General features: G+C 47.0%; 1 protein-coding gene across 1 annotated transcript in view; it reads right to left on the reverse strand.

The window, feature by feature from the left end:
- The window catches only part of STARD10 (StAR related lipid transfer domain containing 10), a 357564-nt gene that overhangs the window by 2778 nt on the left and 331087 nt on the right, over positions 1-23699 (reverse strand). The window lies entirely within an intron of this gene.

The following is a 23699-nucleotide window of genomic DNA, read 5'->3' on the forward strand; positions in this document are numbered from 1 at the left end:
GTTTTAAGCACTTCGAAAAATGGGATTTCTTAACCCAGTTTCGGGATTTGTGCACTTGGGCTAACCCAGAGCTCATGAAACGGCTTACTCCCATCCTTCCATTGACACCTTGAGATTTACAGCAAGGTGCTCATGCTCATGTTCACCTATAAAATAGCAGGGTAGCAAAAAAGTTATTTCCCTTTGACATCCACAGCAATATGATAACAGCTGAAGGTTTGAGTGTTCTGAAGAAGGCTGTTTTAGAATCACTAAAACCGCCAAAACAGTGTCACCTCTTTTTATGGGTTAAATTCTAGGTAGATGTAACCATGTAGACTTATTGGGTGAGTTACGGGCGGACCATGACAACAATTTGACTGTTGAGGTCTCCAACAATCAGCGGTTATTGATATACTAATAATACACTTATGTATTCACAGGTTTGCTCGTTAAACCATAATTCCAATTCTGAGCTGCCAGAAGCATCTCCTGAACATCCGTGAAGATCTGCTCTCCAACCTTGACTCGAACATTCCCTATGTCCTCATCCTACTTGATCTCTCCTCTGCCTTCAACACGGTCACCCATACCACCCTGCTCAACCGTCTCCATGACAACCTGGGTATCACTGATCAGTCTCTGGCATGGCTGACCTCTTTCCTCTCTGATCGACCCTCCCAGGTACAACTTGGTTCTTTCCTTTCATCGATCTCCCTCTCTACCTGTGGTGTTCCCCAGGGGTCTAACCTCTTGCCCTACTTTTCAACCAATACCTGGCAGCTCACGCCTACTGCATTTCTATGTTCTGCTCAAACTTCCAGTGCTATGCTGATGACAACTCATTTTCAGGCTGCCCTCGGCCACCTCCTCTCCCTCCCTCATTTCTGATTGCCTAATTGCCATTCAAAATTGGCGTACTGCCAACAATCTTTGTCTAAATGCCAACAAGACTGAGATCCTCCTCATCCGTACACCTTCACCATCCTCTCCCCTCACTCTCTGGCCGGCCTCCCTTGGCTCTCCTCCTACGACCACCTGCGAAGCCAAGAACCTCAGGGTGATCTTTGACTCCACACTTTCCTTCTCTGCACACATTTCTGATGTACTCTGCCTTTGCTCTCCTTCCCCCAGAAGCTCACTGTATCTCAAGCTCTGGTTCTCTCCAGGCTGGACTACTGTAACAGCATATTTCTAAATCTACCTGCCTCCACTCTCCTCACTCTACAACTAATCCAGAACAGGACTGCAAGACTTGTCCTTGGCCTCAAGCCCTGGGATCACATCTCTCCAGCTTTGAAATCCCTTCATTGGCTCCCAGTGGATGCAAGGATTAAATTTAAAACCCTCTGTATTATTGACAAGGCTTCTGGGCCCTGGGTCCAAAATACCTTCGGTTTTTTAGGAAGGCAGGTATTCAGGGTGCATCTAAAGTATGCGAACAATTGGATCAACTCAAGTGCTCACACTCAAACACAAAAAAGGAAAAAGGGGCCACCCGGCTTGGCATACCTTGCCCTAAGGAAGAACACCCTATCCCTGGCGGGGGTGCCTGTCCCTGGGTAGCGCGTGGTGTATCGCCTTATCTAACAGCTATAGAGGAGAGTACTATCCCTCAACCTTCTATACTAGTGGCAGTGCCTGTAGGCAGACACGGTTGTCCAAAGGAGAACAAAATCTAAAAAGGGGTGTTCTCCAGTAGGTGTAGCAGTGTTCAACAAAGTCGTAGAATAGATCTTGTGGCTGCTAGATCTTGAACATGGGTACAACCTGCGTATCAGGTCAACTGTTTATAATCCATCCAAGGTGTACAACTTTAATAGTGCCCGTAGGTCACTGTGGTTGGGGTGCGAAACAGTACTGCTGGAGAAACCACTGGTGGGTGAAGCAGTAAAAATCACAGCCACAGGGCTGGAGAGCTACATTTTGGCTCTTATAAAAAATATTCAGCTCACTCGGTAGTAAAGAGTGTGTTACAGTGGATGATTTTCAGGAAATAAAGTCTCTTTGTTGGTATAGGAGAGATCAAAAGTGGGTCATGAGAGCCCTCATGACCGAAAGGGGTCGACCGGTTTCAATGGCGTAGGACAATTCGGGTCATCTTCATCAGGACCGTGATTTGGAATGCAAACTGGGTTGCAGAGGTTCAGAAAATTGCTGACCAAGATGAGAATTGCTGTTGTCTCCTGTGGAGACCGAAGGGAGGGGAGGGAAACATGGAAGAAACCATCAAGGGTGGGAAGGCAATTGGTAATGGCTAGCAATAGTAAATAATTGCAGGCATTAGGGTGGGGATTTCCATGCATTGGGGTGAGCATGTGGGAGCAAGAAATAACATGGGTCAATAATTGCAGGAGAGGTGGGGGTGCCTGGGCACCTGTGTGGGATCTCACCGCCAAATGGTGGGGGATAATGGGTGTGGGGAAGTACAAGGAAAAGTCTCGTGGGATGACTGGTGAGCACCAACGGAGGGTGGAGGGCGGCGTGCACACAGTTGTTGGGATGTGTGCAAACAGGGCAAATACGGTGACCCCTGTAAGGTGGAAGGTATAAAAACAGGGCAAGTGTGGTGAACCCCAGTCTGGTGAAAGAAGGGGTTGCAGGGAACGCGATCTCTAAAATAGGTGCAAATTAAGTGCCAGGGGGGAGAGAGCTAAAATCCATACCTCTGGACAGGCGTCCTAAATAGGAGGACAGGAGGCGATCAGTGATCCAAGGATAGCTCAAGGCACCGAGTTCAAGTTTGAAGAACACCACCTAGGTTTACAGGTCAGTCATACCTGAGAAGAAAGGCACACCACAATCAGATGGTAGAGTGTGCAGCAGAATGCATGGAAGGACTACATTATATCAGGCACCCGGTGCCTGGGTGTGGGTCATACCTGTAAAGGGGTGCTGCTTGCCTCCGTCGAGTCCGAGTGCTGTGTCAGGGTACACAGCTCCGGACGGGTGATTGTGTTGGAAGAAGGCCCATCGCCTATAAAAAAGGTGGAAGGGCGCGCTCGCTCAGGCGTCGGAATGACGCAACTGATTCCTTGGCAACGCCTCGCGCGTTGCAGGAGAAAAGGAAAAAGGAGCACGAGCGCCTCTCAAAACAGCAGGAGGGCGCCTCAACACAAAAGGAGAGCGCGCTCGGGCTTGCAGATGTCAGGCACTGGAGCATGGTCTCCGATGGTGCTGTAAAAGAGAGAGTCACTTGTGGGCGAGACTGAGTGGTGGGAGAAGAGGGGGGGTAAGGGGGGGTTGTGGGGTTGGGTGGTGGTGTTGTGTGTGGGAGGGGTGTGGGGGGGCAACAAATGGCAAAGGAGCAATTAATAGAATGAAGAGTTGAGGGGAATGCAAAGGAGGAAACAGAAGTGAATCTAGATAAATCATGTAAAATGGAAGAAACATGAAAGAATCATGAAAATGCTCGATCAAGGGGGTGAGCAAAGGCCAGGTACATGGCGGTGCACACGTAGTGCTGAAAAAATGCTGAAAAAATGCTGAAAAAGTTGTGGATTAGAGTCCCTTTACACCCGGATACCGCAGCAAGAGACACTGCAAATGCTTAGCGGAATGCTTCATTCAGGTATGGACCTACATGGAGTTCCACCCAGCTTCATCATATCTTTAGCAGAAATAGCATTGACCAAGAACTATTTTCTCTTTGAAGACACCTTTTACCAACAGATCTCAGGAACTGCAATGGGGGCGACCTTCGCCCCTAGCCTCGCTAATCTGTATGTGGATTTGTTCGAACGCCAACATATCTATCCAGAGACCAACCCATATCTCCCTCAATTAATTACATGGCGGCGATACATTGATGACATTTTTGTGATATTCAGAGGCTCAGAACATGATGTAGAATCTTTCCACACATGGCTCAACTCCCTTAATCTACATTTCAAATTCACCATGGAGAAACACAGATTTAACACCCATTTCCTCGACCTTGCCATCTCGGCATCTAGCGGGAACCTCTCCTCGAGCGTTTACAAAAAAAACACAGACAGAAATTCTTTGCTGTGCTACTCAAGCTACCATCCTAAGGCACTCAGAGATAATCTCCCCTTTGGACAGTTCCTGCGTTATAGAAGGCTGTGCACACAGACTCCAGTCTATACCAGACAATCCAAACAACTCCAAACGCAACTCGCCGAGAGAGGTTAGCCGCGGAGGATTATTAAGGACACCTGTAAAAGAGCCAGGAACATCCCACGTTCCACCACTCTCCAACAGCATACTAAACCCAGAGAGTCTGACACCTTCACAGCTGTGTTCAGTTTTTCCCCTCTTCTCAATAAAATCAAACGGGAAGTGAAAAGACTTTGGCCCATCCTCAATACAGGCGCCTCCAACATCTCTGTCCCACGGTTTGCCCTTAAGAGACGTTGCAACGTGAGAGACAAGGTCGTCAAGACTCTGATACCAAGCATACCCAGGGATGAGCCCATCCAGGGTACCCTTTGGAACATTCCAGCTATAAAGGGACATGCGCCCTGTGGCAATTGCTCCATGTGCGCCCAGACCTCCAGAACTACACAGATAGAGATTGGATGGAAAACAACATGGATACAGAACACCTTTACCAATTGTAACACCAAGGGCATTATATATATGATAACTTGCCCTTGCAACTTGAGGTACATTGGCATGACCATAAGGCCAGTTCGAACCTGCATGACTGAATACAGATCTTGCATAAGAACGAATAAGCTGACAGCACCCTCGGTGTCCCATTCTTTATTTAAAGGACACACTGCTGACCAGTTCAAGTGGACCATCCTAGAGAAAGTCACACCGCCCCGTAGAGGCGGCAATTACCACAATTTTCTGTTCAGGAAAGAACAGATGTGGATTTACAGACTCAATACCTACTCTGAAGGCTTGAATGAACAACTACAGTGGCACAAACTAGCACTGCTGTCCTGAATCCACACCTTTTTCAGCATTTTTTCAGCACTACGTGTGCACCGCCATGTACCTGGCCTTTGCTCACCCCCTTGATCGAGCATTTTCATGATTCTTTAATGTTTCTTCCATCTTACATGATTTGTCTAGATTCACTTCTGTTTCCTCCTTTGCATTCCCCTCAACTCTTCATTCTATTTAATGCTCCTTTGCCATTTGTTGCCCCCCCGCACCTCCCACACACAACACCACCACCCAACCCCGCAACCTGCCCCCCCCTCTCTTATCCCACCACTCAGTCTCGCCCACAAGGGACTCTCTCTTTTACAGCACCATCGGAAACCATGCTCCAGTGCCTGACATCTGCAAGCCCAAGCGCGCCCTCCTGCTGTTTTGAGAGGCGCTCAGGCTCCTTTTCCTTTTCTCCTGCAACGCGCGAGGCGTTGCCAAGGAATCAGTTGCGTCATTCCGACGCCTGCGCGAGCGCGCTTTTCCACCTTTTTTACAGGCGATGGGCCTTCTTCCAACACAATCACCAGTCCGGAGCTGTATACCCTGACACAACACTCGGACTCGACGGAGGCAAGCAGCACCCCTTTACAGGTATGGCCCACACCCAGGCATCGGGTGCCTGATAGAATGTAGTCCTTCCATGCATTCTGCTGCACACTCTACCATCTGATTGTGGTGTGCCTTTTTTCTCAGGTATGACTGACCTGTAAACCTAGGTGTTGTTCTTCAAACTTGAACTCGGTGCCTTGAGCTATCCTTGGATCACTGATCGCCTCCTGTCCTCCTATTTAGGACGCCTGCCCAGAGGTATGGATTTTAGCTCTCTCCCCCTTGGCACTTAATTTGCACCTATTTTAGAGATCGCGTTCCCTGCAAACCCTTTTTTCACCAGACAGGGGTTCACCACACTTGCCCTGTTTTTATACCTTGCACCTTACATGGGTCACCGTATTTGCCCTGTTTGCACACATCCCACCAACTGTGTGCACGCCGCCCTCCACCCTCCAATTTTCTGAACCTCGGCAACCCAGTTTGCATTCCAAATCACGGTCCTGATGAAGATGGCCCGATTTTTCCTACGCCATTGAAACCGGTCGACCCCTTTCAGTCATGAGGGCTCTCATGACCCACTTTTGATCTCTTCTATACCAGCAAAGAGACTTTATTTCCTGAAAATCATCCGCTGTAGCACACTCTTTACTACCGAGTGAGCTGAATATTTTTATAAGAGCCAAATTTTAGCCCTCCAGCCCTGTGGCTGTGATTTTTACTGCTTCACGCACCCGTGGTTTCTCCAGCAGTACTGTTTCGCACCCCAACCACGGTGACCTACGGGCACTATTAAAGTTGTACACCTTGGATGGATTATAAACAGTTGACCTGATACGCAGGTTGTACCCATGTTTAAGATCTAGCAGCCACAGGATCTAATGTACGACTTTGTTGAACACTGCTACACCTACTGGAGAACACCCCTTTTTAGATTTTGTTCTCCTTTGGACAACCGTGTCTGCCTACAGGCACTGCCACTAGTATAGAAGGTTGAGGGATAGTACTCTCCTCTATATCTGTTAGATAAGGCAATACACCACGCGCTACCCAGGGACAGGCACCCCCTGCCAGGGATAGGGTGTTCTTCCTTAGGGCAAGGTACGCCGAGTCGGGTGGCCCCTTTTTCATTTTTTGTGTTCGAGTGTGAACACTCGAGTTGATCCAATTGTTCGCATACTTTAGATGCACCCTGAATACCTGCCTTCCTAAAAAAACGTTGTTGTTGTGCTACCAGACGTTTCCTTGTTAACGGTTAAAAGGACGAACATGGTTGTACCGTGCCCTCTAGCTTTTTGAAGTTTACCCTGTTGTTTTCAAGTCCAAAATACCTTCAACTATCCCTCAGCAAATATCTCCCCTCTCGAGCCCTTCGCTCCTCTACCTCTAACTCCCTCAGGTTCAGTCGTTTTTCAAAGAAACAAGCTCTGGGCAGATCTCTCTATGGCTGGGGCCTCCCTTTGGAACAGCCTACCGGCCACCTTGAAACTTGAGGAGAACCATCTACGGTTCCGGAAGCACCTCAAGACCTTCCTCTTCGCTTCCGCCTTTGCCTCTCTTCTCCCCTGCTGACCTGTTTTCTCTCTTGGCACTGTGCACCTGGACACCCTCTGTCTTTCGGGGGCCAGGTACCTGCTCACCCTGCCTCCCTCCTGCACTGCCTCCGGGCCTCCCATTGCACTGGGTTCTGCATCTGTACCCATACAGTCCCACACTTCTTCTGCACTTATCAGATATTCCATATCTGACTAATCTTGCACTTGCCACTTGCTGGCTGCACTACCACCTTTTCATTGCCTGTATTTATTTAACTTATTATTTATTCTTTTCTCTCCTCTGCACTTTCCACTTCTTCCTCCTTCCATGCACTTTCCCCCCTTTTTCCCTTCTCTATGCACTTGCGCGTTCTTAATGTCACTGGGCCTAGTAAAATTGTTGTTTTGATTTTTTGTCCTCCCTTGTTCCCCTCCCTTTGCTTGGTCGCGCTCTGAAACACTTGTGTACGAGCGCAATATAAATAAAATATCTACATTAAACAGTACATTAGTACATTAAAATAAAAAAAGTGTTGTATTATTTAGGATGCAATTTACATCTTATGGACATTGTTCAAAATGCAACAGCTGTGCTGCTGCCTCTTCCTTCAGGAGGGTGTCCATTTCACATTCGAACATCAGTTTCCTGTTTCTGCTGCCTAACCCCGGGCTCTGTATAGAAGCATCATATAGCAGACCTTCATTGGTCATTCTGTATTTGTTGACATTATCCTACTCGATTCTAGACAAGGAAAACATCCTGCTGATATAACTTGATTGTGTACACTTTGTTCCCACCCATGACACCATAACATTATGTTTCTCTAGAACCCCTCAAGATTCCCCGAATGCCTATGTGGAGACACTGTCATTATTTTCTTCTAAAATAACCACTATCATATATTCATTTATTTTATTTGTTTTGTTAAAGCGTTGACACAGCCCGGGGCATCGAGGCGCTGTTACAGGAATATGTCTTAGTTGCATATTTATAACACGCTTATTAATATCCAGAAGTTTCTAAGCACGGACCCGGGGATCGAACCTGTGTTGCTTCGTGCCGTCTTGTTTCCAAGGCGAGCACGTTGCTGCTGAGCTATCCCCCGGGACAGTACGTGCAATTGTCAGTAAGCAGAATGATACTTAATTAGCATATCTAGACATGGTTTAAAAGAGAAATGTGAATGTAGTTGCTGCTTCTACTCGTTTATGGCTCATAGTAATTAAAATATCCAATTGTGGATTGATACAAGCAAAACATCTGGATAAGCAGTTGATGCCTACACCACAGAATTCTTTGAAGTTGTAGCGAGACATGCCTCCTCAGCAATCTAACCAACACTTCACTCCATACAAGTCTCGGAACACCAAGATCCAGCCGCTCCGGAAAACATCCTAATTAGATGTAGTAGAACTGGCCATCTAAAGACGGATATTGAATGGATCTTTCCAGCGACGGTCATTGAAGTGACTGTAGGGAGCCAACCACAATCTTTTAGTGTTGACAAGCAGTAGCTGCACCGGGATCAGGATTTACACCTGAAATGGGCATCAAATCAGCAGTTGTTTCAGTGCTTGGTGATCTTGATGGAGCTAGATGATAGCAACACTACATCCCAGATCTTATTAGCCTCCTCTGCTGGGATCGGTACTGGGGTCTACAACACCCTTGCTAGCCGACTATGCTGCACTTGCATCTGCAGAACGCCACTGGGATGGAGTAGATGATAGCAACACTACATCCCAGATCTTATTAGCCTCCTCTGCTGGGATCGGTACTGGGGTCTACAACACCCTTGCTAGCCGACTATGCTACACTTGCATCTGCAGAACGCCACTGGGATGGAGTAGATGATAGCAACACTACATCCCAGATCTTATTAGCCTCCTCTGCTGGGATCGGTACTGGGGTCTACAACACCCTTGCTAGCCGACTATGCTACACTTGCATCTGCGGAATGCCACTGGTATGGAGTAGATGATAGCAACACTACATCCCAGATCTTATTAGCCTCCTCTGCTGGGATCGGTACTGGGGTCTTCAACACCCTTGCTAGCCGACTATGCTACACTTGCATCTGCGGAACGCCACTGGGATGGAGTAATATGCAGCAGTTAAGGTAGAATAAGTCATCTCTCAATGTAGTCCTGTTATACGAGAGGTCACATTGGGTTACGCTCCATCCCCCTTATTCTTTATCAGATATCTATGCGCTTTGATGGAATCTTCTACTTCCTTGATCGATACATGTTATATAGAGCAACATGGAAACCTTGATCATGGCCTTTGCCCCCATTCTGTAGATCCCTGACATTTGGTCCTCTAATTCGAGGGCCTGTCCTAAACCGAGCCGTGTGTTAAAGCACTTGGGGATTCTGGTGGACCAGCCCAAATATTAGACAGTAATTAAAACATGCATCTTCCATCTCTGGAATATTTTCATTACCCATAGTTATCTTGAAAACAGATCACAGAAATTGGTATCAATTCAGGTTTCCCAAAACACCTGATTGAAAAACTTCTAAATGCATCAACACATAGCCTATTTGAGGGTGTCCAGTCAAATGGTCGGAAAAAAAAGATCACATTTTTTATTTATTTATATATTTTGGTTAGTTTTGGTTGGTTAAAAAATATTTTTAATAAAGAAAACAGGGGTTGGGGGGAAACCCCCCAATAAAAAAAAATGTTTTCGACCATTTCACTGTCGATCAAATGGCATTCGATACTTTGGTTTTCGACCAAATGACTGGTAACCCTATTTGAGTCTAAAACCACGGGATCATATTACCTGTGCATTTCACAAACTCCATTGGCTTCCAGGGGAGCAAAAGACCCCATTTATCATGGAAGAAGACCAGTGCTTCTTAAAGAGAAAGATTCTTGTATTCCGCCTATGCTATTGTAATCGTCAAATGCCAATCGTCTGAACGCCCCCAAAAATAGGTTGAATCTCAAATAGGTCGTCACTGCTTCTCTTTTTTAAGCTCCTCGTCCATGGAACACAAATCTCTTGTCTAGCAGCTATTTTCTGTTCACAGGTAGCGCCATGAGCCCCGATGGGTGGCGCTACGCTTGACAAAATCATAGTCAATGTAACCATTATAAAAAGAAATATGCAGAAAGTAAGGGGACGTGTTTTTCAGAGGCTACCACTACAGAGCACCAGTCTATGTATCGGACCCCCTTCTTCCCCAAGCATGTAGTCATGGCAAGGACACAACCAACATTAAACGACTGAAGGCAGACTTGGTTCCAAAGGAATGCTTCTAGAATCCTATTTGAACGAATTACCTGGATAACGTGGCATTTTTAGACCTTTAACATTTAAACGCACCGGACAAAAGACTCACAGTCCTCAAGGAGTTGCAGAATCTGTGCACGTAGTAGGCATACCTAAATAAGAATCAATACACACCCCGCGCGAGACTCCCCAAACGGGAGGCAACCCAGACAAAGAGGGCAGCAATTCATATGCAGAATGCCAGGGAGACTTACAATGGCAAGCAGTGGGGGACCATAAGGATTATGGGGGAATTCCTTTGGGAAAATATGGAGAAACAACCATCATCTCCCTTTGTGGACCTTCCCAGCTGAGGGGTCCAAAGGCTTCTCAAGAGTGGTTAAAGGTTCACCATCAGAGTATTTGGCCCACAATAAAACGGATTAGCTATGACTGACCCCACGGGAAGGGGATTAGGGTGGGCACAATCAGCAAACGGGGCCTTCCCCCGGGCTCTTCACTCATTAGCAACACGGTCATTAGTAACTCGTGCTCTCCCAAGCCATTTCTTTGGTGGGTTTCAATGTCGCGGTTAGACATGTGTTTTATTTAATTTTATTAATGTCGTCTCCCCATGGTCTCCCCCAACAAATCCTAACCCCTGCAACCCCACAGGCCCCGTAAAGATGACCAACAAGAGTCGTATGACCAACGGAAGCTGAACCAAAGTTGGTTGGAGTAATTTTGGTGGATGGAACTACAGATTGCCCAGGGCCTCATGCAGTCTCTGGGATGCATAGTGCCTCACACTTCTTTCCATGTGTCATTCATGATATTCAAGGAAACTTGTTGGTTCATCCGGATTCTCCTACCAGGTACCACCACCCATGACCCTTGGATCACACCACAGCGTCAAGGAGTACTCTCAGGGAACAACCAGTAATCCTCACTCTTGTCCTTTGGTTAAGTTATCCGGTTCCTTTCTCTGGCCGTTATCCTGGCCCACTCCTTCACCATGTGATTATGAATAAGTGTGAATTGTACGGGAACCAGCTTTCTTGTTCCTCTCACCACTGCCAGAAACCCTTCTAACCCAGATCTTAAACCTTTCCACTCTTCCATCCTCCTCTTTACTTCCTTGCGCCTTCCTCCCCTCCTTGCGGTTTTCCATCTGCCATCTCAGCCCCATCTGCTCTTCTGAGGTGGTTATTCCTCCCCCTCTATTTTATTCCTTTCAACTCCTCCTCTCCTCCACCCTCCTCCACTCACTCTTCTCTCCTCCACTCCAATAGGTTCCTCCTCAACGTTCCATTATCATCTAATCTGCACCTTTCGCATCTCCTGCAACACCACCATCTGACTCCCTAATTGCGACATCATCTGTCAGACTTGCTCCCCTTTTTTATCCCACAGGGGTTTTGGATTGGTGTATTAAGTTTGGGAAGATCATTATTTGTCTGCCAGGTGGGAAAAGGTTAACTGATTGGTTCAGACCGGAGCAAACACCCTATGTGAAATCTGCTGCGTGACAGTCTGCTAAGGCTGGACCCCATCTTGAGAGCACTCGGCATCCTCTCTGCAGTCTTGTTCTATGATGGCTGTGCTGCTGTTCCGCGAGTGCGGAGTTGTTGAGTGTGAACCCTGTCTTGCGAGCATGGCCTCCAATAATCTAAAGTAAGCAGAGTTGATGGCCAAATTTACGAGCGCTGCCAGCAAGTCCACTTCTCTCTTGGGGCACACTCTTGGTTAACATAACATGGTCTGTGGGTCTTCAGGTAGGCTGCCCGGGCTCTGCCAAATTTTGTTCACCCAAACAACACAACCCCTTACACTAACTTTTTTAGGACTGGGTAGGAGAGGGCCTTACCCAAGAGGCTAAGTATATGGTGGGGGAAACCACTTTATACCACCTCCATGGCCTTCATCCTGGAGTTGGCAGCGGCCCCTGGCTCTCTGGGTTTTTCAGCCCTTATCGCATATCCGCCTGCATGGCAATTTGTCATAGGACCTAAAAAGAACCAATAGCGTTTCTTCACAAATACTTTCCTGATCACAGCCAGCTATGGCAAGGATCAGATTATCAAACACACCTGTAAGTGGTTTTCAATCAGCAGTTCAGTATATCCACCCATGATGTGGGTTAACAAGCAAGTGCAAACTAATGTACATTTCTGAATGTGCAAAAGGGATTATGGACTCATTGATGCATGGAGGGCACTGTACCGCTAGTAAAAGGGCCTGTACTATTTGATATCCCACTTACGGTTTACCCAAGGATTGAGTCTGTGATGGATAGCCAGATCTCAATCAGCAACGAAAACCCTGCAATTGTGATCACTGCCCAACCTGTGAAATCTGTCATCAAGTTGTGGATTAGGCGATAAATCAAATACAATGTCAGGATACTTACTGAGCTAATACCTGGAATGCCCTATGAATGAGATGGACAACTATTTTGAGATCAATGATAATGGACAGTCAGTGACTATAAGGAACAGTATTGCTAGCATTTAAAGCTACTCTGAGGGAAATGTGTAAGCCTAGCATTAGCCTTACAGTGGGCAGGAAACTTCAGGCAGCTTCTCAAAACACCATGTAGACATACAGCGTGCAACAGAATATGTGTCAAAGTAATAGAACCTGAGGCGTGCTGGCCAAAATGCCCTGAGAAAAAAGCTTAATTAGAATAAACCTTAGACTGCACAAAATATCTCTATAAAGAGAAAAGTAGCACAGCAGCGAGGAGGCCTTCGAAATTGGTTTAGGTTACACTGGAGACGATTGAAGAAATCCATACCCGTAGGCATGTCACTTTAAGAATTCCTCATTTACAATCCAAGTCCTTACACCTAGTTTATGATGAGAAGTGGGGATGGGTGATAGTCCAGTTATTTCAGGTTATCTTGTGTTGTGTCCTGAGACGATCAAAAATAATCTAATTGCTGTCGGAAAAGTTCATACGGGTAGGGCAATACCCCTTTAACACGTTTAAATCAATTTATTCAGTGAAATGATTTAGTATCCAGAGACAGTTTTGAGAGGCTCTGTGCCAAAACATTATCTTACTAATAAGAGAATTTGCAAATATTATCTTACACCGTGTCAGGGTTCTTCCTTGTAGCCAACAACTTGGGATTCTTCATTCTTAAACACCAGGTCAACTCAGTCTTGTGGAGGACATTATGTATAAAGCTGAGGGGATGCGGGGGAATCCTTAGGCACATGAGCTCAATTCTGGATGCTTGACCTCATTTGAACATGAAAAGCACTTTGCCAAGAAGCTCTGGAGAAATGCCATATTTCATTGATGGCTGAAGCAGTCTCAGTGCTGGGTGCTTTATAAACCTTTCCAAGTCATGATAGAGTCTTTAATACACGTAACTGGCTGAAGCTTCGAAAAGAGCGGAAAATCGTAAATTTGACCAAACAAAATGGACATTAAATAAGTCTTTAGCTATTACAGAATTGACAAGAATATAGAAATACACAACCTAACTGGGACATATATATTTAAACACAGGAGGGAGGAATTCCACCAGTGAGGATGCATGGGTATCTACCGGGTGATAAGATGGCTCACGGTGGAGGACAAGGATTGTGGGATCATGTAGAGGGCCTGGGTGGCCAAGTTCAATACCATGTAGAGTGGAGCAAAGGATTGGTGGGGAGGAAGGCAACTCCCATTAGGAGGCTGTAGCACCAATCCATCCTGCTGAGAACCAGGGTGCCAATGAATATTTTGGTAGAATGAAAGATGGGGATGCATTTTACTGGTGGTCATGAAGATGAGCCTCGGTAGCAGTGTCTCTCAGTTATGTCCCTCCTCCTCTGTCTCTCCCTCTCTGTTTAAGTCCCTACGGTTCACTCCATCTCCGTTTCTCTTTTTCTCGGTCTCTGCCTCTCACCCCATATCTCCGGTAAAATAGCTCAGCGGGTTGACCGATCGCTTCTTATATTCGTATGTGATCTACACATCGCATATTCAAATCCCGACAAGGCCAACCAAGCATTTCATCATTCTGAGATGGATAAAGGAGTACCAATTTCAGTTGGGTGACAACTGTATGTAAAATGTGTTCTATGTGCAGCACTTTGAGGAAAGGGGTGTATAAATAACAAATCCTTATCTTTGCATCTTGCTCTGTGTCTCGGCATGACTCTCTCTCAGAGAGAGAGAGAGAGGGAGAGAGAGAGAGAGAGAGAGAGGGAGAGAGAGAGAGACCCCCTCTTTTTCAGTCTCTCTCGCTCTCCACTTCTGTGTCTCTCTGTGACAGAATGCCATCTGCGGACGTCAGCATAGCCTGAGCTTTTTGTTTGTATTAATAAAACAATGCAGGTAATCAGATTTCTAAAAAGGTAGGTCTGCTAGTCGGACCATCCTTTCATAATGTTGCATGCTAAAAACATAGCGCACTCTTGTTCCGTTGCTGTGAGACATCCAACATCTCCAGAAACTGCCCTTTAGTGGCAGCAGGGCAAGTTCAAAGATCACATGTCTACCCTGACATCTGCTGGAACAAAGTTCCAACAGGCAGAGGTGGCTTTTTAATCACCTGCACCTCCGCTTCAAAACATAATTGTGTACCCAAGTCAGCCTGGTGGCATGCTAAACTACAAATAGAAAAAGAAAAACCGGATGGCTGGAAGGTTTAGAATTAATCTTAAACCTCTGGCAATTGTTCTGGGTAACCCTCCGGACCATCGTTCTTCACCTGCCAAGCCCTTACAGAAAAGGGAAAACCCATATGCAAATCAGGCTTGGTCCCCACCCAAAAGGGGAAGTCCATTCCGAACTGCTAGGTCACATCCCTTCGGCATGAGACCACAAGCATCCCCAGACATGTTTCGGCCTCACTGGCCATCATCAGTGAGGAGTAGCTTGGGTCTCTAGCCCCAGCAGGCATGGAACCCACGTCTGGACATACCCATCCCATTCGGGGTGACAAAGCAAAACAGAGGTGGTGGCTGGAAGGTTTAGAATTCATCTTAAACATCTGGCAATTGTTCTGGGCAACCCTCCAGACCATCGTTCTTCAACTGCCAAGCCATTGCAGAATGTTATGTTAGGTTAAAGGTATTTGTACAGCGCACCGTCACCAACGGAATTGGTCCCCAGACGACTGTATGCAAATAGTAGCCAGCGTGACATAACAAGGCATGGCATATGAGGTCACATTTTTGCAGCCACTGCATTTGGATTTCATTAGTGCCAGTTTGGCGAGCAGTTCTTCAGCCATGACAGGGCTGAAGTGTATTAGCTGTCTGGCCTGGATGTCTCCACAGCAACAATGTAGGATCCTGGCCCAGGAAGCTGCTTCTTTGATCCCAGTGAGCAAGGCTGCTATAACAAAGCCAGGGTGTTGATCATTGGAATCCTTTTGAAGTAGGAGTTAGAATAACCAGATGATGGGTTTTAGGCAAGAAGGGGGTTTCACCATCTTGGATTTAGAGGTGAAGACAGGGTGCGCCAAGGCAAAGGACTGCTCTGCCACCAACCCGTCTGCATGGAACTTTGGGGCCGACAGTGCTGTGGATTAGGTCCGCTTTGCTGTCGTGTTCACCAGTACCAAGATCCTGTTCACTGGAGAAGATGGACCCCCCCCCCCAATAGGTGACAAATCCCTGACGTGAAAGTGCAGAATTAAGGACTCACTTAGTCCCGGGAGACCCTGGGTTGTGCCCCTCAGCAACACAAGGAAACTTGTGTGCCACCTCAAGACATCTTCAAGCCAGCACAGTCGTGCTCTACTCCAAGCCGCTACAGGACCCATAGTGCTGCTTTTAGCACTCTGTAAGGATTTTGAAACGCTCACTTGTTTAGAGTAGCGAACCCTGACTCGACCCAGTGAAGCAGGAAGCTGCTGCGTCTCAGGCACGCGCTCGCTGCTGCGGAAGCATCTGACTCGCTGTATCTTGAGCGCGGACTCATTCCATCATCTCGGCCTTTCTCAAAAGCCAACTCGCCCTTTTGGAAGACATTGACGTGCGTTTGCATGGGTGAATCTCTAGTGGTTTACTTAGTAGTATGCATTGCTAGTTTTATTAAAGCTCCTTTTATTTTAGACATTCTTTCCTTTGCTTAGTGTCATATTATTGTCTGTGTTGCAAAGGCACCAATTCACAATCATGCTGCAGATTGGTTGATCCACTCCCAAGCACCAAACGAAGCAAACACCTGTCAGGTGGCCACATATTATGGGGGGGGGATATCAATCACGTTAGAGGGCTGGGTGGCCAGGACACCTTGAAAACTCAGCCCACAGAGACTTCCGATTTGTATTTGTTCTTTGCATTTGGCCCCCAGAGCTACTGCTATTCATCCGTTCAGCAACTATGGGGCTGGGTGATATGAATAGCTCACGTTGCCCCTCCGCTATCTCAGGAGGATAGCGGAGGGGCAACGTGCTCGCCTTGGAAGTAAGGCGACACGGAGCACCACAGGTTCGATCCCCGGGTCCGTGCTTAGAAACCTCTGGGTATTTAAGCACGTTATAAATAACCTATCATATATCAATTGAGAAAAACAGCCATATGTCCCTACAGCGACCTTGAAAGTACAGCATGATTCAGTGTTTTTGTGCTGACACATCACATCCCAATTAGCTTAGGACACGGTGGAGAAAACCATGCATGGGCATGTCGAAAGGGCGTGGCGGAGAGCAGGCCAAAGTAGAGACACTGTGCTACAACCAACAGCTGACGGAAAGTAGACCAACAAGACGAACACATTTGCAAAAGGCTTCGGAGAAGGTGACATACCTGAGAAAAGCAGGGAGACGAGCCCAGACGAAGGAAATGAGCCGAGGAGAGGAAGACCTCTGAGACATGAGAGAAGCAAAGAGAATGGGATCATGGTGCGAAAGACCGCCAAGGGTTGGGAGTGAAAAGCTACTCCCAGAGCAACCTCCAGTCAAGAGAACTGAAGAGGCCCAGGTAAGATCTTCCTCTGCTGGCTGTGTGTGGTGGGGCCTGCTTGGCCCGCCTTTCAGTCCAATGATTGTGCACATTCATGGGAGCGTCACGGTGCGCAAATCCCATCGTGCCACGAGGCCACGAACACCTGAGCACTACCAGTTCTTGCTCTCTTGCTGTCCAGCGCAGAGCACAGAACTCTTCTAGAGAATGGGGGGCCCACCGTTGAACGCCACAACCCCTGCAACTCAAGCAGCAGGGCACCCAGCATGCTCATTGCCACCACACATGACATTTGCTTGGAGGGCTTTCGTCGGCAGCGGGGCACTCAACATTTGTGTAAACAGGAAATTATAAAAACCTTTTCTATTTTTTTTATTTGAGTGACCTCCTTACTTGCAAGACATTACCCTAGATGAGCAGATCTCGACACAGGTGAATCAACAGTTATGGATTTAGAGAGTACATTTGATGTAAAACCCAGAGGGAATTAGAAGATCGCATCAACGAGGGGAGAAAGGGGACTGTACCGTTTTCAAATTAATATTGTATATAAGTGAATACGCAGCAGCAGGAGGAGTCCAGGTGCTGTCACACATGTTCAGCACCAGAGGCGAAGATGAGGCCCAGTGGCCAAATGGACTTGGAACCTGGTGTCCTGGGTTCAAATCCTGGCTTTGACGCAACCAGAAAATCACTGAGATTGTGGAAAGTTAACTTTTACCCTAATTGCCAATATGTGCAATGTAAGAGTACTGTCCCAGTTGCATGTTGAATGCCACTTGTCCAGTCGTAAGATGCTGGTGTTAAACAGACCTCAGACACAATATTGCTGTATGTACGTCTCATGTTCGAGGTGCTTCTAAAACATTGAATGGCCTCTGCAAGGTTCTCCCGTGTGGGGGGGTCAACCGGCGCAAATAATTTGACATTAGCGACTGGGATGTGCACACGGTATGCAGGAATTTCCACCGGAGCGGTGAAGACACTGCGGAATAATTTGCCGCAGTGCCAGCTTTTAAATTAAAACAAAAACAAAAAGAAGCAGATGAGAAATTTGTCCGCGCAATAGAGAACCCCAGTGGCCGGCAGCTTGGCCTCAAAAGGACAGAGGGCGCGCAAAAGATGTCCCAAAGTCCGCTCCTTCAAGGCAGACAGAAAAAGCTCTGCAAAAGAAAGTGACACGGTACAAGGAAGTGGACGCTGGAGGAAACCGCAGAGAAGAGGACCAGTAGAGGGAGGGCAGGCCAATGTGAGGGGCCCCCCGATGGGAACCCTGATCTGCGGAATGTAATGTCATTGTAAGGTGATCAGCGGTAATGTGACCCTGATACATTCCTGCTCTGTTTGAGCTTGGATCAATTACGATAATCACCTAAACGGCACATAAAGCATACGCAATCACTCAACACCACACGACGGCTATGCTGAGTGACCGGTTTCTCCAAACTGAAGCTGCCAACAGCACATCAAAGCTCTCTTGCTCTTCTCTCTCTCAATCCCACTCACAAAACCCAAAATCCTCTTGCCTTTGCAGACCCGCCAGAACGCCAAGAGACCACACGACTGGCAACAGTGCGCTGTACAAGACCCATTCACATTAATCAGATCCTTCAGTTAGTTGAGAGTTGTATATTTCGAGATCGTCACATAATAGGGACATTGTACCCAATAGTCGCAAGCCGATGTAGAATTAAAAATGCTCAGTGCGCCGCGGAACAAGGCATTCCTGAGCGACACGGTTCAATCCCTCCTCCCCTCGCAGGAAGCTGGCAAGAAAGAAACGGGTCAGCTGGCGGTGGGAGTATCATTTATTTAAAGGATCATAAAACGCTTCAAATGCTGCACTGCCTTCTCAGGAGGCCTGTAGGCAGTTTGCAGCGTGGAAACAGATAAACAGTACCACGTCCCAATTCCATGAGATCAGACAGCATGTGGCAGAAAAACCTGTTCGGTCTTCAGAGCGCGTGGCATGGTGCCACATCGCAGCATCTTCTGCATAAAGCAGAGCTTGCCTCTACTCTTTAGAAGAGACAGCAGGTGGCGTTTATATCGCATTTCCCAGCTCGTTACATTTCTTTATTTTATTTAGTTCAACAAAGCACTAACTCCCACCGGGGTTGATGGAAATATTTCCCCCCGACTGGAGAATGAGGGTAAAAATCGGGGTTAATGCACTGGACCACCACAAAGCCCCCACACATTAATGCGGGTGAGAGGAGCCACGAGAGGACCCAGACTTCATCCGGAAGTCTGGGCACAGCAGACCCCGTTTACAGGGTCTTCTGTGCTGGATTCTGATTGGTCCACGGGTTTCCGGGCCATCACTTGCCCATGCGCAAAAAGGGCTTGGATCGCCACCATGCTAGAAGGCGACAAACATGGCGTTATTTATTACACAAGATCGCTACAAACGCTGCCCCTTCTTTTGTAAAGTAAAAGGGGTTAGAAGTCATCAGGAACCAAGCCTCTACTCTAAAACTGCACCCAGATTCGATGTGGTGGGAGATGCTGGTGGGTTCCCTTCATGGAGTAGGGGAACGCTGCATCCGGGGTACACTCGTCAAAATTGCACAGAGGCGAAAAAACATGCAGAGCGCTGTTTTACCGCCTCTGTCAATTTCCAGGCTCAGCACAATTAGACAAAAAGAGAATGAGGAGCGATTTTGCTTTTTTTTTTTTAAATAAAAAAAATCAAAGTGATATTCATCAAGAATCAGATTGCTTTTCTATAAGCTGTTTTTCGGGGGGATAAATCAATTTGCTTCTTTTAAAAACACCCTTTTTTTGCACGAAAAAAATGATTATGCTTTTGGGTGAATTAAATGTGCCCAACTCTACTCAGGGGTGGAGCCAAGGGCATAGATGTGAGATGAAGCAAGGAGAGGGTAGTTGAAGAGAGATGCATAGGGAACACGTGGTATAAGAGATGCAGAACTTCTAGGCCTTTTAACGAGAACGTTGACTTCGACGTGTAGGAGATAAGACACGACCATATACAACACTTTGAAGATACTATGAGCTTGGCTTCAAGTTTCATTTCGCTCTACGGAATTCAGTATCAGAGAGTAACAAGAGATAACACTGGGGCATTATCAGTCTTTGACCAGGTCATTTAAATGTCACAACAGATAACTAAAATACAAAAAGTTGCGGCTCTTTACAGTGGTGTCAACTGGGTGTTCCATGGTGACTAATTATGCCTCAACGCGTTGGAAAGTTGATGGCTTACGCTTGAGAATTCGTTCATTCAATTCCGAAGACTCAACAACTCAACAGTTTGGTCTTTCTTTAGCTTTGCACTGAGGACTTTCAGGTGTTTTTAGAGGATTGGGCGCCCTGCTTCTCTCGAATGTGAGGGCTACACAGAGATGGAAAGTGCGCAGAGAAGTCTCTCTCGTTGACAGAGAGCCAGGCCCGGCATCATTTGGCCATTGGCCTCGGTCCAGAACACGCATCACTGAATGTGCCAGTGCTCGTGACCTGGAACACCACGAGGGACACATCCTGGTCATTCTTCACGATGGACCCGTGCCATCACCATTGTTCATCCCATACCCAAAATGATCGTTACCGGACCGTGAAGCGTGAACAATGTATGTCCTGAGAAAGAGCAGTTTGTTCCATTTGTTATTTAAATACAAAATGTGTGTTGCTGCCCCATATACATTATTGTGGCAATAAGCCCCGAGCTGGCGTGCCATTTCCGCCTAGCGTAAAGCCCCCAGGGCCCATAGTTATAGGCCCGAGTGTAGTTCAGTGCATCCCCTGGTATCGGCGTGCATGGTACTAATGTGAAGAAGTCAATGGTCTGATCAACAAAGCGTAAAGGCTTGATGCATTAAATTCGAGATTCCCGAGCACCTTAAACGCATCGATCTACAAGGTCTCATTAAGGTACTTCGACGTTATCTACAGGTTACTCACAGTCAAGCAAGCACACAGTCATTCTAAAACTGCGATATGCCTCATCACCTACGTGTAATGAATTGACTAATGCGGAGCACGGACGGACTTCGCTCTGTGCCACATCAAACGGGTATTACAAGTTCCTTACTACTGCTCCAGTTCCGGTGCCATATATCCCCTGGCTAAGGACTAGCTATAACCTGCACCAATTGGCGATGAGTGCTGAGAGGAAAGCACGCTGCCATCACTCTACTGTGAGGCCTGCATTCTCTCCTCAGGCAGCAGCGGGCATTAGTTGACAGTCCAAATAGTAAGCAATGTTTCTGTGCCCATCGGACATTCATGTGGCCTGACAGATACAGTGCACTTGGCACCACTTGCACATCTTCTGTTTCAGGGTGCTATGTAGTATCCCTGCTCTGTCCCATTTGAAAAGGGGGTGAGGTCTACTGCAAAGGTCAGGGGCACCAATTGAAGGTCTTATGGGGGCTGGTGCCCCACAATTAACCTCCATGAAATGTTACACAGGTGCAATAAGACGTTTGGCAAACCCCTCTTACGGGCTTTAATACACAATTGACGGGCCATCAGTATTCATGTGTGATCTCCTAGCCTCATCACAGCCGCTGGTTCCTGCCCAGGTAACATGGCCGATTGTAGAAGGGCAAGGGTACAGCCGATGCTACTTTGCGGATAGACGTGATTTGATCATGACCGAATTGTTCACAGCGGAATTGACCGTGGTCTATTTAGCTGCCAATACAATTTTGCTGCAGCCAAATCCGGGGAAACTGACCCCCCTCCCACTTCCCCCAACACATCCCCCCTTACCCTTTGCTTCTCTGCTTGCTTCTGACCCAGCACCGTTAGTTCTGTCCCTCTTATGCGGGTTGGATCCATAGCTGCAGGGTCTGCTTTTCGACCACCCACACCCCCGTTTCCCACCTCCAGTCCTCAGGAAGCAGGGGACACCACCGCTACCCCCAAGGCAATCATTATCAAACACAGGGAGTGGGGGACACCCCCCGCAACACCTGCTCACATGTTCCGTATTGATTGACAAATTTGTTAGAATTAAATGAATCAAATGGTACTGGCCGAATTCGGCCAGATTTACCACGCAGTCAATTAAATTCAAACAAATGGGGCAATACCTACTTAGCACCGCTCAACAGGTGCTGGTAATCGTGCAACGCTCCAGACTGTGTGTTAATCCTAGGAGAGTTTACGGTCACAGGGGCTCTCTCATGATACCTATTTGTGGCAGTGAGGGGGAAGGATGGCAGGACAAAGACGTCATCACTAAGGCTGTAAATAGCAGGTGGTGAGGTGCATAAGATCTTCAAGACTCTTGGCCTGAGGAGTCATACAATGCCGAGACTATGACCCTCATGGCATACCGAGTCCGCTGGTGAATGATGAAAAATTATGAATGAGGTCTGGTCCTAAATGGTCATGCTATTACAGAAGAGACAACATTTGACTATACACAAGATTTGGCAGCTGAGGTGGGCGGGGAGGCAAATGGAAAACGTGGGATTTCCCTGCCGCACACCAGTATGGCCAACATTACTATGCGAGAATTTTGGAAACAGGGCAGTGGCCACAAATCTGCACGTGCTCAGGGCTCAGGCCAATCAGACAACATTATATGTTGCAAGGTTAGGACCCAACTGAACATACTCGGATATTGTTTTTCTGAAAGATCCTCGAGAGTTACCAAAATGTGCACGAAATATCCTGCAGCATTTACAACTAGAGGTGGTGGGGTTCCAATAACCAGCAGCGTTGAAACCCCTAAGGTAATGGATACGTTTATGGGCGAGTCAATTCTAGAAGGCACTTACGGGTGTCCTAGATGTGGGAGGAGGTCCCACACTGCCCTGCTTTAGACCCACGAAGCACTTGTTGAATGTTTTGAAGCTTTCTGATTTGTGTGAGTACCGGATCTGCTCATTTGGTGAAGATCACTAAGGATGCGCTGATTTTAGACCTAGTTTTTTTTTTTTTTAACGTTGCTCATTGGTTTTATACATATCCAAACAAACCATGAACATTTCAGCATGTAATCACATTTACCAATGCAATACCCCTGCCCTTACCCGCTTCTCCTTACATGGCCCTTTCGCTCTTGTTGCCCCCCTCCCATATCTTAAGGTGCTTCGTTGGGGCATCCTCTTGACCTATAAACCCTCTCTTCCAGTGCACAACATTGATCCATTCTCACCCTCCAAGTTGTAATGTGGGGGGATCCAGGCGTCCCCATTTTGCTGCTGTGTCTCTTTTACCCAACAGAAAGACTGTCGACAGCAGTTTCTTTGCCCAGTTTAGGACCTCGCATTCTCCTCATACATCTAGCAGCACCATCTTGGGGCAACTTGGAATATGAATCCGGGTTATCCTCAACATCTTTGCAATGACTTTTGCCCAATAGGGCTGTATTTTTGTGCAGCTCCAGATTTTAGACCTAGTTGACGGATGCGTTGAGACTCCTCTAGCAAGGCAAGATTTATTGGTTAAGGAGGAGATTATTTATTTATTTATTTGTTTACAGCGCCCAAACCCGTACGTATCACAGCGCGGAGATACTCTTCATAGCCTATCGCTACAATACATAGAGCCAACCCATACGCGTAGTCCAGTTTTAAGTATGTGGCGGGATATTTTTCCTTTGGCTTCAGTA

The sequence above is a fragment of the Ambystoma mexicanum genome, chromosome 7q (genome assembly GCF_040938575.1).
Source record: "Ambystoma mexicanum isolate Mex_15411 chromosome 7q, UKY_AmexF1_1, whole genome shotgun sequence".
In the NCBI taxonomy this organism is placed as follows: Eukaryota; Metazoa; Chordata; class Amphibia; order Caudata; family Ambystomatidae; genus Ambystoma; species Ambystoma mexicanum.